At 39.1% G+C, this 14,969-nt stretch overlaps 1 protein-coding gene across 21 annotated transcripts in view; it reads left to right on the plus strand.

Moving 5' to 3' along the window:
* The window catches only part of Lingo2 (leucine rich repeat and Ig domain containing 2), a 1,194,974-nt gene that overhangs the window by 622,059 nt on the left and 557,946 nt on the right, over positions 1-14,969 (plus strand). The window contains exon 1 of one of the 21 annotated variants that reach the window (XM_052716821.1): positions 10,695-10,712. The exons of the other annotated variants lie outside the window; for them this stretch is intronic. The gene's annotated coding sequence lies outside the window, so the exon portion shown is untranslated. Of the gene's footprint in view, positions 1-10,694; positions 10,713-14,969 lie in introns of those variants that run through there. 21 annotated transcript variants of the gene reach the window in all.

The following is a 14,969-nucleotide window of genomic DNA, read 5'->3' on the forward strand; positions in this document are numbered from 1 at the left end:
AAGAGTAATGGAACTTTCCAAGAGGCACCTTAACTCAGTAATCTACCTCACAGAACTCCTGAAAATGATACAACACACAGCCCAGAGAGATATTGGCTGTACTCCAGCAGGATCCCATGTCTGCAACAAAACTGATGGGCATGCCAGAAACACAAATCCACCAGACAAAAAAGAGGAACAATACAGATATTGGGGACCAAACTAATACAGACTGATGGTGGCCACCTTCAATAATCACTCATACACTTGAATTCCAACCAAGGGAACAGGATTGTGGTTATATATTATGTACCCTAATAAACTTGACTGAGGATAAGAGGACAGAGCCAGCCACTAGATTAGATATAGAGGTCAGGCAGTGGTGGCACATACCCTTAATTCTATCACTCAGGAGGCAGAGATCCATCTGGATCTCTGTGAGTTGAAGGCCACACTGGAAACAGAGCCAGGCAGTGGTGGCCTGTACTTTTAATCTCAGTATTAGGAAGCATGCATGCCTTTAATCCCAGGAAGTGATGTCTGGACAGAGAAAGGTATATACGGCATAAGGAAACAGGAACTCACTCTCCTTAGACTCAGGATTCCATAGAGGCCAGAACTAGTTGCTGGCTGTACTGCTTCTCTGATATTTCAGCTTTCACTCTGATAGCTGACTCTGGGGTTTTTATTATTATTATTATTAAAAGACCATCTAAGATTCTAACAACATTTGGCACCCAACATGGGCTAGGATTAAAGGTGTGTGCCACCACTGCCTGGCTTGGCTCTGTTCCAGTGTGGCATCGAACTCACAGAGATCAAGATGGATTTCTGCCTCCTGAGTGCTAGGATTAAATGTGTGTACCACCACTGCCTGACCTCTATGTCTAATCTAGTGGCTGGCTCTGTCCTCTGATCATCAGGAAAGTTTATTAGGGTCCACATATATCACCATACAGGATGATAGCTCCTACTTGATAAGTATTTTGAATCCCAGGTACTAGGTTTCTCTAGTGATGCAATAAGCCAAATCAAGCTGAATTAAAAGGTAAGGGACCAAGTTTAATCTGAGCAAAGCATCCTGGGTGATCTTGGGGAAAGGGAGAAGGAGAAGTCACATGGCAGGTCTAGGGAACCAGAGCTTAAATGCCCTGCAGGAGAGGTCTTGAATAGCTCCAGGGGAGAAGTCACAGTTTGAAGGGTTTTCTGAGGGGCAGGGTTTGGAGAGGGAGGAGTAGGTCTGAGGCTGAGGTGGAGCTTCTAATGGAACATTGTTGTCCCTTGGGACTGGGTTAAAGATTGCATCCAAACTACCTTAGGTCGACTCAGAAGTCCAGATCCCAGAATTGCTTATAAGTCTGTCCATTCTTAGCTTGCATCAGTCAGCAGTTTTTAGTTTTTGTTTGTTTGTTTTGTTTGTGTTTTGGGTTTTTTTTTTTTTTTTTTTTTTTTGCTTAAATTTGCATCAGCTACTACTTAGACTCCCACAGGCCACAGGCAGGCTTGACCCTGTGTGTAGGCCTATCTCAGATCAATGGCCCCCTAATTTATGACAGTCATGTTCTAAGGGCTCCTGTGAGCCTCTAAGTCCTCTACCTTGACTTGTTTCAAGGTCTCTCTTGAACTAGCACCCCTGAGTTGGGGTTCTCCCAGTACCTTGTTGGTGGAACCTTCAAATGTTGGGGAGTTCTGAGAACACTGAAAGACCACCTGGACTCTATTAAGATTTTAATCAGCTGAGTTTTATTTAACCTGCAGCTGACCACAGTCCCCTTGCTCTGGAGAAGTAGGGATATTCAAAGGCAAAAGCCACAATTGCACTTTTGCAGGTGTGAGATAACATCTCAGGTCTTTCACATTCCTGGAATGTTTTAACAGACTCAAGATGCTGACAGCCCCTGCCCACCCGCCACCATGGTTGCTTTTGTCAAAAATTGAGTCATTTTAGCTGCTACAGTAGATCAGACTTCAGTGTAAATGAGGCAATAAAGTAATTAGAAATATGTGATGGGGAGGGATTAACAAGAATAAAAGATGATGATATTTACATATGAGAATGCCATAATGAAATCCATTAAAATTGTTGGAGACCTCTCCCTCTCATGGTTTTCCCTCATGACTTCTCCTCTTCCCCTGGGAACACCTGGGAATTCTCTGCTCAGATTAAACCTAGATTTATTAATTCTGCCTGATCTGACTTTATTACAATGGCAGCTTAACTCACTACCTATCAATAATATGTATTAAATTTAAAGATTAGTTTAAAGTGTGTGTGTGTGTGTGTGTGTGTGTGTGTGTGTGTGTGTGTGTGTGTATGTGTGTATGAGAAAGAGAGAGACAGAGACAGAGAGAGATTGTACAACTTATTTATTGCAGGTATGTGCACATGAGCATGAAGTTGTGCATGCTTGTATGTGTTCATGCATGTAGAAACTAGAAGTCAATTTCAGGTGTGTAGATGTAACCAACTGTCTTATTAAATAAGAAACACAGAACCAATGCAAAGAGGAAAGCAAGAGATCAAAGCTAAGAGCCTTACCCGTCTGCTGCAGCTAGCCTCTTCAGCCAAGAGAACTACTTCCTGTAGTTTTGTCTTTATATAGACTTTCTGTTCTGCCTTCTCATTGGTTGTAAACCCAACCACATGACTGCCTCGTCACTGCCTGTCTGTAGAGACCTCCAGGTCCTCTATGGTTGGTATTGAGATTAAAGACGTGTGTCTCCAATGCTGGCTGTATCCTTGAACACACAGAGATCTACCTAGCTCTGCCTACCAAGTGCTGGAATTAAAGGCATGCACCACGACCTCACAGCTTTTGCTATGGCTCTAATAGCTCTGACCCCTGGGCAACTTTATTTATTAACATACAAATCACATTTTAGTACAAATAAAAGATCACTATACAGGTGCTTCTCCCTAATTGGATAGTACTCAGGTTACAGAGATGTTCTACCATGTTCAGCTTTTTACATAGGTGTTGGGGATCCAAACTCAGGAACTTGGCATGGCAAGAACCTTACCTATAGAGCCACCTCCCCAGCCCACTTAAAAATTAGTTAAGAAAGAAAAGCACTACATAAAAAAGAAATGCATGATGAAGAAGTCAATTAATGACAGCACTCAGGATGAGGGCTATGCAGTTGGATGGAGTGCCTGATGCCTGGAACAGGTGCTCCACAGCCTTCCACTTAGACTCCACCCTAGCCTTCAGGTATTGGCTGGCTTTGTTATCTCATTTTCTCTAGCTAAATTCAGAGCTGATCTGTTTTATGGTCAAGCAAAAGAGAAAGGAGGCCTTTGAAGTCCTTCTGCTTTCTTTTGTTTTGTCTTGCTTTGTTTTCCTGCTTGTAGCCTGTCAGCTGCCCTGCAAATGTGAATAACTACCAGGCAACTATTTGAGGAATAACTACTTATTTACAGTAACTACTTAGGAAATGCTAATGTGAAGAAGTACCTTCAATCCAGGGGGAATATTCAAAGTCCATTTGTTTCTTTATGAAACAAAAGAACACGTCCAGGGCCTTCTTTATCCTGGAAAAAAAAAAAAAAAAAAAAGAGGACAAAGCCTGTGAATCAGAAAGTACCAAGAACAACAAAACTGTTTGAAGCTTTTATCTCTTATGGCCTGCTTCAGCTGAACGAGATTTGGCCTTTGTCTGGATTATTGACTTAAAACCCCTCAATCTTTCTTCCTGCCATGATTCCCTTCCTGTCTCTACTGGGGATACATTCTTTTCTTTATAATATCACTTCTGGAAGATGGAATGTCAAGAGATGTACTAAGGGTGGAATTTTAAACAGGGTGATTGGTGAGGGAGGTTGGGGAGCAAGCTGAAGAGGAAAATCAACTCCACTTCGCCTCAGTTCAGGCTCTCTGAAGAGACCCCCTCACTTTACATATGAAAAAATAGAGGCAGAAAATACATGTTTAAAACGTATGACTTTATGGCTTCTGCATGTATAAGAAAGTCCCAACTCTCAGTTTAGTATCTTGCCACTTATACTGGCCTCATTTCTGTAAATCTGAATGACTCTTATTGGAACATTAGCAGTTTGTAGAATAAGGTAAAAACACTCTCATAACAGTTTAAAAACCATTTTCATGCTTTTAGATACCAATAACTACAATTTTAACATGCTATTTTATTTGTTCAGCTGTTAGCCCATAATATTTTTCAAATAAAGATGAATAATTTAGTGCTCTGAAAGTTTGGTATTGGCAAAGGAGCAGGGTTTTCTGTAAAGAAGCTTGTTTATTTTAACCCTTGAGGACCTGCACTATATCCTTATAGTCACTGGGAATATTTCAAGAGTACATAGTAAAGTCTAAGGCTTTGTTTTCTTCAAGAATATTAATATAAGTGAATAGATGTCTGGAAAATAAATAAACAGTATATTGACACTTTGCTAATTATAATTTTACATAAATTTTGTTAGCTCTCAAAGCAATGCAACAAGTCTCACTTGGTACCTGTGCTTGGTACCTCCCAGCACTTCTCACCGCACCCCTACCCTAAACTTCTCCTTCCCAGGGGCGGGGCTTCTGCTTCCCTTCCCCTATCCTGATCCCTTCATATCACAACCATTTTTGGCTACACCTGTCTCTTGGCCTCTTGGCCCCAGAAGCATCTCTTAGTCAGCAGTTCCACTTTTGCTCTTACATCCCCTCTCATATCTATAATCAGCGTTCTCTTCCACCACACCCGAAAGCAATCATGTCTTTCTTCTTTCTTTCTTCCTTCCTTCCTTTCTTTCTTTCTTTCTTTCTTTCTTTCTTTCTTTCTTTCTTTCTTTCTTTCTTCCTTCCTTCCTTTCTTTCTTTCTTTCTTTCTTCCCTCCTTCCTTCCTTCTTTCCTTTGTTCCTTCCTCCCTTCTTTCCTTTTTTATTCATCTGGTGCAGAAACACTGGACAAGCAGCTGAGGCGCCCATTAACAAATCAAAGCTGAAACTGGCCACCAGGTTCTCCCAGCATCCCTCAGTCCCCAAGAGGGTCCTCCTGGCTGGCATACCCTGTCCCCTACCCTAAACTTCTCCAGCCCAGGGACTGGACCAGGATGCCCTTCCTGCAGCTGCTCTTCCCTATATAATCCAGCCATTTTGGCTATGCTGGCCCTTTTTTGTCCTTTGTGCCTCTTGGTCTCCTGGTCTCCCCAGTCTTCCTCCCCATCTCTCCTCTCATGGTCCAGTTTAGTCAGCTGGCAAAGATCATCCTGGACTCCTCTCTCTGCCTGCTTTCTCCCTTATCTCTACAATAAAAATCTTCTCCATACTTTAGGAGTAGCCATGATTTCCTCCTTTTATTTCATTTTTTATTAATTGTTTTCAATTGTATTATTTATCTTTATATTTCAATCCTAAACTAGGAAAACTATACACAGCAATTCCAAAATATGCATTCTCTTTTTGTTTTTATAAAATCCAGGTAGAATATTTTCAGATTATCTTTCTTTGAAACTTCAATAATTAATATTAAGTATGAGGAAGGAGTTTTTTAGATGTGCTTTAAGAGGACATCAATGTTTTGATTTTTTTGAGACAGGATTTCTCTGTGTAACTTTGGCTGTCCTGGAACTAGCTTTGTACACCAGGCAGTCCTTGAACTCCCAAAGATGTAAAGGCATGCACCACCACTCCCTGCCTGACATTGATATTTTTGATGGGAAATGCATTAACAAAGCATTGTGGCAGAGTCCCATCATGAATCTTTGGAAGGAAAAAAAAAGTAGGAAAGAGTACATGCTTTAGAACTTCAAGGATTGCAAATGAAGGAAAGGTTGAAAGCTACTATGATATTAGGTAACTCCTGAAACAGGTGTTACGTGTGAATTCTGAGAAGCATTACCCAAAAGGGAGCCAGGAAGATTAAGTTTTGGATTTGGTGAGGAAGGCAAGAAACGTTCTTGCTCCAGAACAACATTTTTCTTTCTCAATCCATTCAGGTGTTGGGTTTCATGATAAACTACAAGGTAGCAAGTATTTTCATTTAAAAATTCATAAGTACACCCCAACCAACACATGCAAAATATTGTATGGCTGCATTTCTAATAAAATATTTTGACCTTTATTTTAAAATTGTTTCATTTGATATTGTAAAATTTCTGTTCTATTTCTGCCTCCCCAGGTGACTGGGTACCACCTAGAAACTGTCCGAGCTGTACATGATAATAATTGAGGGCTAGCCATGAGAAAAGAAAGTTCTTCATTATGTCCTTAATATGTGATACACATATAACAAACAAACTTTAGAGCAGTGAAACCATGAGAAGTTTATCATGATCAGAAGACAGCAAAAGGAAATCAATTATTAGAGATTCTATATTACTGACTAAAACTGTATAACATGTAGTAGATGTTATCTTTTTGTAATACATTATTGATTTTTATTCTCATGACTGAAAACAACATTAAGCTCTTTTATAGGTTTTATTATTTTAATCTGACTTTCCCCTAAATTCTGAGTTCCCTGCAATTTTCATTCTTCATATAAAACATCTGGGGAAGGCACTCTGTGGGGTTTGAAAGAACCAATTGTATATTGTTAATTGGGTCAACCTGTGCATGGGCCTTTACATTTACTCAGCCAGGAAAGAGGCAAATTAACATATTTATGAAGATATCACACTCTCTTTTTGTTGTTGCTGGGGCAAAGGCATTCCAATTTTAGGTGTTTTTTATTTGAACAAAACTGTATTGTATGTCGTGTAAAACCTGGCAAGTGTAGTTATGGCCTGAGGGATGATTTGCTCAAAATGGAATGGCAGATGGTACATCCTGATGTATTATTATAACACAAAATATTCTGCATTATTTTCATCATCTTCATCTCCATTACCATCATAGAAGTATTAGACACATCTGGAGCCGTCTGATCCAAAACCATAGCTCATGGTGATTTCCTCTCAAGACGGTGGGAAGGAGATTTCTCCTCCTCTGGTCTCCAGTTTACCTCAACTCACAAGGGCCATTTTGTATGTTCCTTCCCACCCCAAGCTCCCTTTTCTCTATCTCATTATGTTAAGGATCATTTCCTACTGACTCCTCCAAGCTTAATCACTGCATGTTAAAGCAAATAACTTCTGTGACAAATTTAGACTTATTTTGAAGAAGAAAAAGTTGATGTCCAGAGTGATTGGTTAATGGAGGCAAGATTGAACAACTAATTACAAGGAGAAATGGGATTGGAATATGTATATGTACATATATTTTACTTATTTACTCTTTTCATTTGTGTGTAGACTTATATTTTTGATTTATAAACCAGAAAAAGAACAGGTGTTTAAACTTCCACTATTTATTTTATTATATATTTACATTCTTTCTTTCTTTTTCTCTTTCTTTTCTTTTTTTTTGTTGTTTTGCCTTTTGAAAAGGGGTTCACTGTATAGCCCAGGCTGTCCTGGAGCTAACAAACTCACAGAAATCTGCCTGCCTCTGTTTCCACAGTGCTGGGATTGAAGGCATGTGCCACCACCTCAGGGCTACATTATTTTCTAACCAATCAGATTTAACATTTTTACAGCAGATGTGCTATTGAAATTCTTTTGTATCTCCCCAAGTGGTAAATCCAGTAAATAGAATAGCAATAGCAAATAAACATATTCCAAGTTGTTCCTTTTTTAAGTTTTATTTTTATGTATGTATTTATTTATTCATTCATTTATGTTTTGGGTTTTTTTTTTTTTTTGAGACTGAGTCTCTCTGTGTATCTATCTCAGGCTGTCCTGGAACTCACTCTGTCGACCATGCTGGCCTCAAACTCACAGAGATCCATCCACCTGCCTCTGCCTCAGAGTGCTGGGATTAAAGGTGTTCATCACCATGCCTAATTTGAAGTTCATCTTAATCAGTGCCTGGAGGGTAGATAAGGAAAGGTGGTAAAGCTTTTGGAAACTACCATTTTTTGTTATTTGTCTATGTTATCTTTGTGCTGTGACGTTGCACTATTTGTAACTATGAAAAAATTATAGGATGAAGACATCCATCCTTCCAGTTATAAACAAGTGAAAAACACTAGCATGGATTCATGACATGTAATAACTCATAAAATACAAAAATTGAATTTGTGTGAAGAGGTAAATAGTTTAAACAATAAAACTAATATGAGGAAAAATATGGCTAAAATCCTGTTCTCTTCAATATTGAATCTATTTTAGAGAAATATGTTTATTAATAAAGTTGGCTTCCATTAGTTTCAACTTACATTTAGGCTTCTTTCCCACAAATCCTCTATGGTAATAGAAGGAATGGGTCATTACAATGTTTAATGTCTATGTAGGTGCCAGATGGATGCCAGCTGGACTTAATGTGGTGTTCTTGAAGGAAAGAAGAAACATAAGGAAACATCAGTAACTGCTCCTTTGATTAGAATTATACTAAAAGGAACTTCTGTCAATTCCACAGAGAGGAACCATTAGTTATTTGAATACATGGTCCTGGAGGAGGAAAGTGGCTCTCTTGGCAAAATGCATGCTGTGCAAGCACTGGAACCTTAGTTCAAACCCCAGATCCCATGTAAAATGGTAGGTGTGATGACACATGCTTATAGTGCTCAGGAGGCTGGAGGATGCTGGGGCTCCCTCATCAGCCAGTTTGGCCTAACTTGTGAGATCTAGACAAACCAGAGAACATAATCTCAAAGGAGGTAGGCAATGTTTGTAAAGACAGTACCGGTAGTTTTTCTCCATTGTTCACAGGCACACAGTACAAAGAAACACACTCACATCTATGCACACACACAAAAGGAATGAAATATCAAAATACCTTAACATTCACTATCTAGTAATTGAAATAAATGAATAAATGCTGTATTATTAAGTAGCTGCTGATGCTTTGTTTAAGAAAACTAATTTTTTATGGTAAAACATTGTCAGCTGCCGGGCGGTGGTGGCGCACGCCTTTAATCCCAGCACTCGGGAGGCAGAGGCCGGCGGATCTCTGTGAGTTCAAGGCCAGCCTGGGCTACCAAGTGAGTTCCAGGAAAGGCGCAAAGCTACACAGAGAAACCCTGTCTCGAAAAACCAAAAAAAAAAAAAAAAAAAAAACAAAAACAAAACAAAAAAAAACATTGTCAACTAATATGGAATATGCTTTTGCTTCAAATAGTAGAAGGAGTGTTGACATTATTTTTCACAGTATTAGTAGATAGTAAGGTTGAATTTCAGTGTCTCCTGGGGAGTTATTTGTAATGCAACTCAAAGACAATTACATAGCACATCTCCTGGAGGGCCCTTTGATACAGAGGCAACCTGGGGTATCTACACATTCATAATACAGATTATAATCAGTGTACACGATATGTAGCAGTGAGCTTACTGTGGTTGCAGATCACTCTACTCTTGCATTAGATGATAAAATATGAATAAATGCCTAAAGTGGACCTAGGAAAACATAACAAGCACATACAATTATATACCTAGCTAAATATGTTTATGAGATTGGGCAAATATACATTATTAGGAGGAAAGATTATGTTTTACACAGCACAGGAGTCCTTAAGAGGAAGTAGCATTCAAAGAACCAGTTAAGAGTTTTTGTTACTCCCTCAAATGGACAAAGAATAGTAAGTTGTACAAAAGCAGCTAAATTCTGAGCAAAGGTGCACAAGATAAGAGTTCTTTGGACAGAATTTTCTCAGCCTTGACCTACTCCTCAAAAGATGCTTCTCCTTGTGCAAGGAAGATCTTTCATAGGAAAGTTTTATCTCCTGGTTTCAGGCAGGAAAACGAAAGATTAGCAAGTCTTTCTTGCATCTGCTGTTTCTGATGTGCTTTTTAACCCCTAGTAATCCTTATGTCAAAGTGTCCTATTTCAGGGCATTGTATTCTACCACTCTGCATGACTCCTTATTTCAAAGTGACTAAGACATGTGACTGACAGTGGGAAGAAATGGAAATTGGTATGTGGAGTAGAAATCCTACATTTTCTTCTTGATGTAACAATTGGAGAGCCAGAATTAATGCATTTCAACTTTCAATTTCATTCATCTCATTTTTATACTGGAATGATAGTGTAGGGACACATGGGAGACCATTTGGAAGTCTATATGTCCCTGAGGGGCCCCCTGCAGGCTACAAGATGAGGTAACTGTCCCATACATCATACCTTGGCAGCCTATTGGTCATGCGAGTGACTGGCTACCAAGGTTAAGGCAGAATGACACACAAATAAGATCCTGGGATCCAATTGGCCTTGCTTTTCTCATTTCCAGAATACTGTGTTCTCCCAAATTTAAAAGTTCTTCAATTTATAAATTCTGCTCCTGAAGCAGAGTGAGTCAAAGCACTTGTGGCATTTGAATCTCTCTTCCTTGAAAATGATTTATTGTGTTTGAGTTTTCATTGTGCTTCTATTGGAAGAAATAGGCTGCTGCGTAAACATTTCCGCAGTGTGAAAATGTGCTCCAAGCAACCCTGAGCATGTGCCAAGAAGTTCTAATGTTGCTTGAAAATTATGACTGCTCCATTAAGGATCCCTGAATATTTGAATATTCAATGTAACCATGTGATTAATTTGTACCTCCTCAATTCTAGATGACTGCTTTCCAAATGCTCTTTAATTTCAGCACATTTAAAAAATAATTAAAATGCAATTTACCGGTTTTTAAGAGTGTTTGCAATGGATGTTCATAAATGTTTCAGGTAAGGCTCTTTTCTGAGGGTTCTTTCTTTCTTTTTTTTCCCTTCCAAATAGGGTCTTCCTCCCCTCCAATTCCTTCAATTCAACATTTAACAGGTACAGCAATTCTCATAAATAAACATGTGAACTGATTGAAAAGAGTGATTAAATGGCATTCAGAAGTTAGTGTTCTAGGCCTCCTTTCCTAGAAAGTCTCTTAAACATTTCAATTAAGAAGACAGGAACAACCCTGAATCAGAGTTATATTAAAGGTCGGCTCTCTGAGAGAGGTGTCCACTGTGCTGGGGGTGGGGGGCAGGGAAGAAGAATTGAACTGAATTTCAGTCCTCGGATTCATTTGTCTGTGGAAAAGACCTTTCCATCTGGTTAAGTGAAGATGAATGAATGAAGAATCACAGTGTTCTTACTTAATCAGCTTAATCACCTTGAAAAATCGAGGTAGTTATTCTGCCTACCAGGCAGGAAAGGGCCTAAGTGATATTTGCCAAGTTGTTTCCACACTGCAATAATCAAGTTGTGTGTGTTGCCACGGAACTGCGTTGCTTCGAATTCACTTTCTCTCGGCATTGTTGCTACTGTTCGAGAAGGGAAATTAAATAAGCCGGGGATGGGTCTTGCCCTTTTTCAATATTTTCAAATGTCTCCCACAGTCTGACAGAATGAACACAGCTATATGTCACCTTACCTGGGCTCCAATTCAACTGAGGAAACATTTAGCATGAGGCAATTCTTCTTGGGATAGAACGTTTTCAGTATAGTAGCAGGAACAGTCGTGTCAGCCATATAGAAACCACATGGCGGCTGAGGAGAGGCAGGTAGTCACCCCTCAGTGTGCCACCACACTGTTTTCCTTTAATGCTTGCGTTATTCCTATGAATTAAACACACCTGTATCACTACTTTAACCTTAGAAAAGAAGTGTGAAGAATTTAGCTTTTCCAGGTTTGGAAGAATTGAAACCGTGTAGGATGCAGACCCAGCATCATCTCTGGCACCAGCTCGATCACTGCCAAAGACTGAAATAGTCAACAGTGACATGTGTTCCTTCCTTGTCATTTCTAAAACCATCTGTTAAAGCTTACTTTACTTCCTACTCTCTTCATGATGATAGTAAAGTATCCCCCAAGTCATTTGGACATGATCTCTACCAATCCTATAAGCTCCCACCCTCTGAGAGAGAAGGACTTCACTCAAATATATTATTTTCACTCTATCATGTTTCCTAATTGCTTTCATCTAAGATGGTTTCTTTTCAGACTCTACATTTTTTCTCTTATTAAAAAGATTTATAAACAGATTTGAGGATGTTTATCTTGAGTATAAGAAAAAAAATTGGGCAGGAAAGATGGTTCAATGGATAAAGGCACTTGCCACCAACCCTGGCAACCTGAATTCAACTCCTGGTACTACCAAGGTGGAAGGAGAAAGCCAACTCCTGAAAGTTGTCTTTTGACCTCTACACACATGCCATGGCATATGAGTGCACATGCACACAATAAATAAATAAATACATATAATTAAGTCATTTTATAAAAATTTAAAAGAAAATTATCCATAGCTAAAATCATCAATAATTGTATTTTTTGTGTTTTCAAATATAATCTGAGAGACTTTTAGATAGATATAGAAATGAAAACTGAAAAGTTTTCAACATAGCTATAGGAAACATTGGATTTTAGATACTGTGGTAAGCATACATTATTTAAAAAATATTCATTTTCTGCCAGATGTTATGCCATATGCCTTTAATTTCAGCACTTAGGCAGAGGCAGGTGGATCTCTGTGAGTTCAAAGTCTATCTGGTCTACATAGTGATTTCCAGGCTAGCCAGGACTACATAGTGATGCTCTATCTCAAATAACTAAATATTAAAATAATAAATAATACTTATTTGAATCTATAACTTCAAACTGCAACCATTTAACCTGCTGTTACCCTGTGATAGCCATTGCATAAATGCAAATTATGTTGACAGATGAATGGACAGATGGATGGATAGATAGATGATAAAGCTAGAATTAATCTGCATTTGCACAATTTTGTATGGCTGTATTTATAACAAATGAAGTTTACATGTGGAGATAAAAGTGTCTTTGTGCTTCGTGTGTGTGTGTGTGTGTGTGTGTGTGTGTGTGTGTGTGTGTGTGTGTGTGTAGATGTAATTGTAAACAGTCTTATAAATAAGAAACACAGAGCCAAATAAAGAGTTAAAAGCCCAGAGAACAGAACAGTAGCCAAGAGCTAAGACCACCTTATCTTACCACTCCCTGCTGTCCTTCCCCTGAGAGAGAGCTTCTTCCTGTGTCCTGTCTTTTTATTGCCTTTTTGTTTTGTCTTTTTATTGGCTCTAAACCCAACCACATGACTTTCTTGTCACTGCCTGTCTATACAGACCTCCAGGTCTCTATGGTTGGTACTGGGATTAAACGTGTGTGTCACCATGCTGGCTGTGTCCTTGAACACACAGAGACTCTGCCTGCCATGTGATCAGATTAAGGGCGTGTGCTACTACTGCCAGACTTCTGCTAAATGGCTTGCTGTTAGCTCTGATCCCCAGGCAACTTTATTTATTAACATACAAGTAAAATCACATTTCAGCACAAATAAAGTATCACCATATGTGTGTGTCTGTGTATCAGTGTGTCTGTGTGTTTCTGGACTTCTCTCAGTAAATTCTGTTAAGAAAAAAATGTCCCACTTTTTTTTTTTTTTTTTCTTTTTTTTTTTGGTTTTTCCAGACAGGGCTTCTCTTTATAGCTTTGTGCCTTTCTGGGATCTCGCTCTGTAGACCAGGTTGGCCTCAAACTCACAAAGATCTGCCTGTCTCTGCCTCCCAAGTGCTGGGATTAAAAGCGTGCGCCACCACCGCCCGGCAAAATGTCTCACTTTTAACAGACATTTTTAACTTCTTTACATTTCAACCCAAAATTAGTAATTGTACACTTTGAAGTATAGGGTTGTAAGCTGCCTACAAAGATCTATTATTGTGCAGGCCAAGCAACTGGCACTACATAAATACCATTTGTAATTTAAAAAATCCTTAGAGTAATTGTAATTGAATTATGCTCCTTTTTGTAGGACTATTTAAGTTTTGTTAAAATATTAACAGAATCAAAATCTGGACTTGATCTGTGTGTCTAGCAGGGCTATCATAACAAAAATGCCACAGACCTAATGGCCTAAACTGTAGACAGTATTTCTCCACACATGGAGACTAGAAATCTAAGATGAAGGTATGATGAGGAATTGTTTCTGTTAAGTCTTGTCTTCTGCCGCATTACAGGCTCATTTTCATTTCACTGAAAGGGATAGCAATACTGTAGGATTAAGGATATTCTAATTTATTGACCTTACTTAACTATTTGTTACCTCTTTGGGGCTCTATCTCTAAACACAGCACATTAGAGAATCCACAATACATACTCCATAACTAATACATGAACATGGTTTTCTCTTAATCTCCTTTATCAGTTAAAAGTGCTTTAAATTAAAAAAAAAAAAAAAGAGTGCTGTAATTACTGACTTGAGGTATATGCACACAGAAAAAAGTATACCAGACAGGGAAGAACATTCTTTCCAACATAGTTCAAAGGTAATGTAGTTCATAAAAATCATGAGCCATGAAGATGGGTAGAATGATTGAATTGCTTTCTTCTAGGTGTTTCATACAGAGAGACAATGTTAGGCTTCAGTTCCAGAGATCTTAACCCACTGGAGCAGCAGCAGGGGGAGTTCAGACACACCTTAACTTTGGGATTAATCTCTAATGTAGAATCTTTCCTGTAAAGGAGAAAGGAAGAAGCTAAGTAAAAACACTGGAAACAGAGGAAGATGAGTTCTAGGATGAAGGAAATGCAAGTATGGTATCATAGAACCTCTGCTAGATTCTTTGCAGACTGCATGGTGCAAGACTATTTATCTCTGTGAAGTCCCTTCCTTGCTACTGATGATAACTATGCTTAGGTGAAAAACTAATCCCAAGAGCATGTATTAACTGAACATCCTTGTTTTCTAGTCTCATGATTTCTTTTTTTATAGTATTTTTATTTTATAATTAACTTAATTTCACATATCAGACATGGATTCCCCCGTCCTCCCTCCTCCCACCCTCAGCCCTTTCCCCAATCTACCCCCCACTCCCACCTCCTCCAAGGCAAGGTCTCCCCTGGGGAGTCAGCCCAGCCTGGCAGACTCAGCCAAGGCAAGACCAGTCCCCTCCTCCCTACACCAAGACTAAGCAAAGTGTCTCAGCATAGGCCCCAGGCTCCAAAAAGTCAACCCATGCACCAAGGACAGGTACTGGCTCCACTGCCTGGGGGCCTCCCAAACAGTTCAAGCTAATCAACTGTCTCAC

Source organism: Peromyscus californicus, unplaced genomic scaffold, assembly GCF_007827085.1.
Source record: "Peromyscus californicus insignis strain IS unplaced genomic scaffold, ASM782708v3 Scaffold_5__1_contigs__length_169319896, whole genome shotgun sequence".
Taxonomy (NCBI): domain Eukaryota; kingdom Metazoa; phylum Chordata; class Mammalia; order Rodentia; family Cricetidae; genus Peromyscus; species Peromyscus californicus.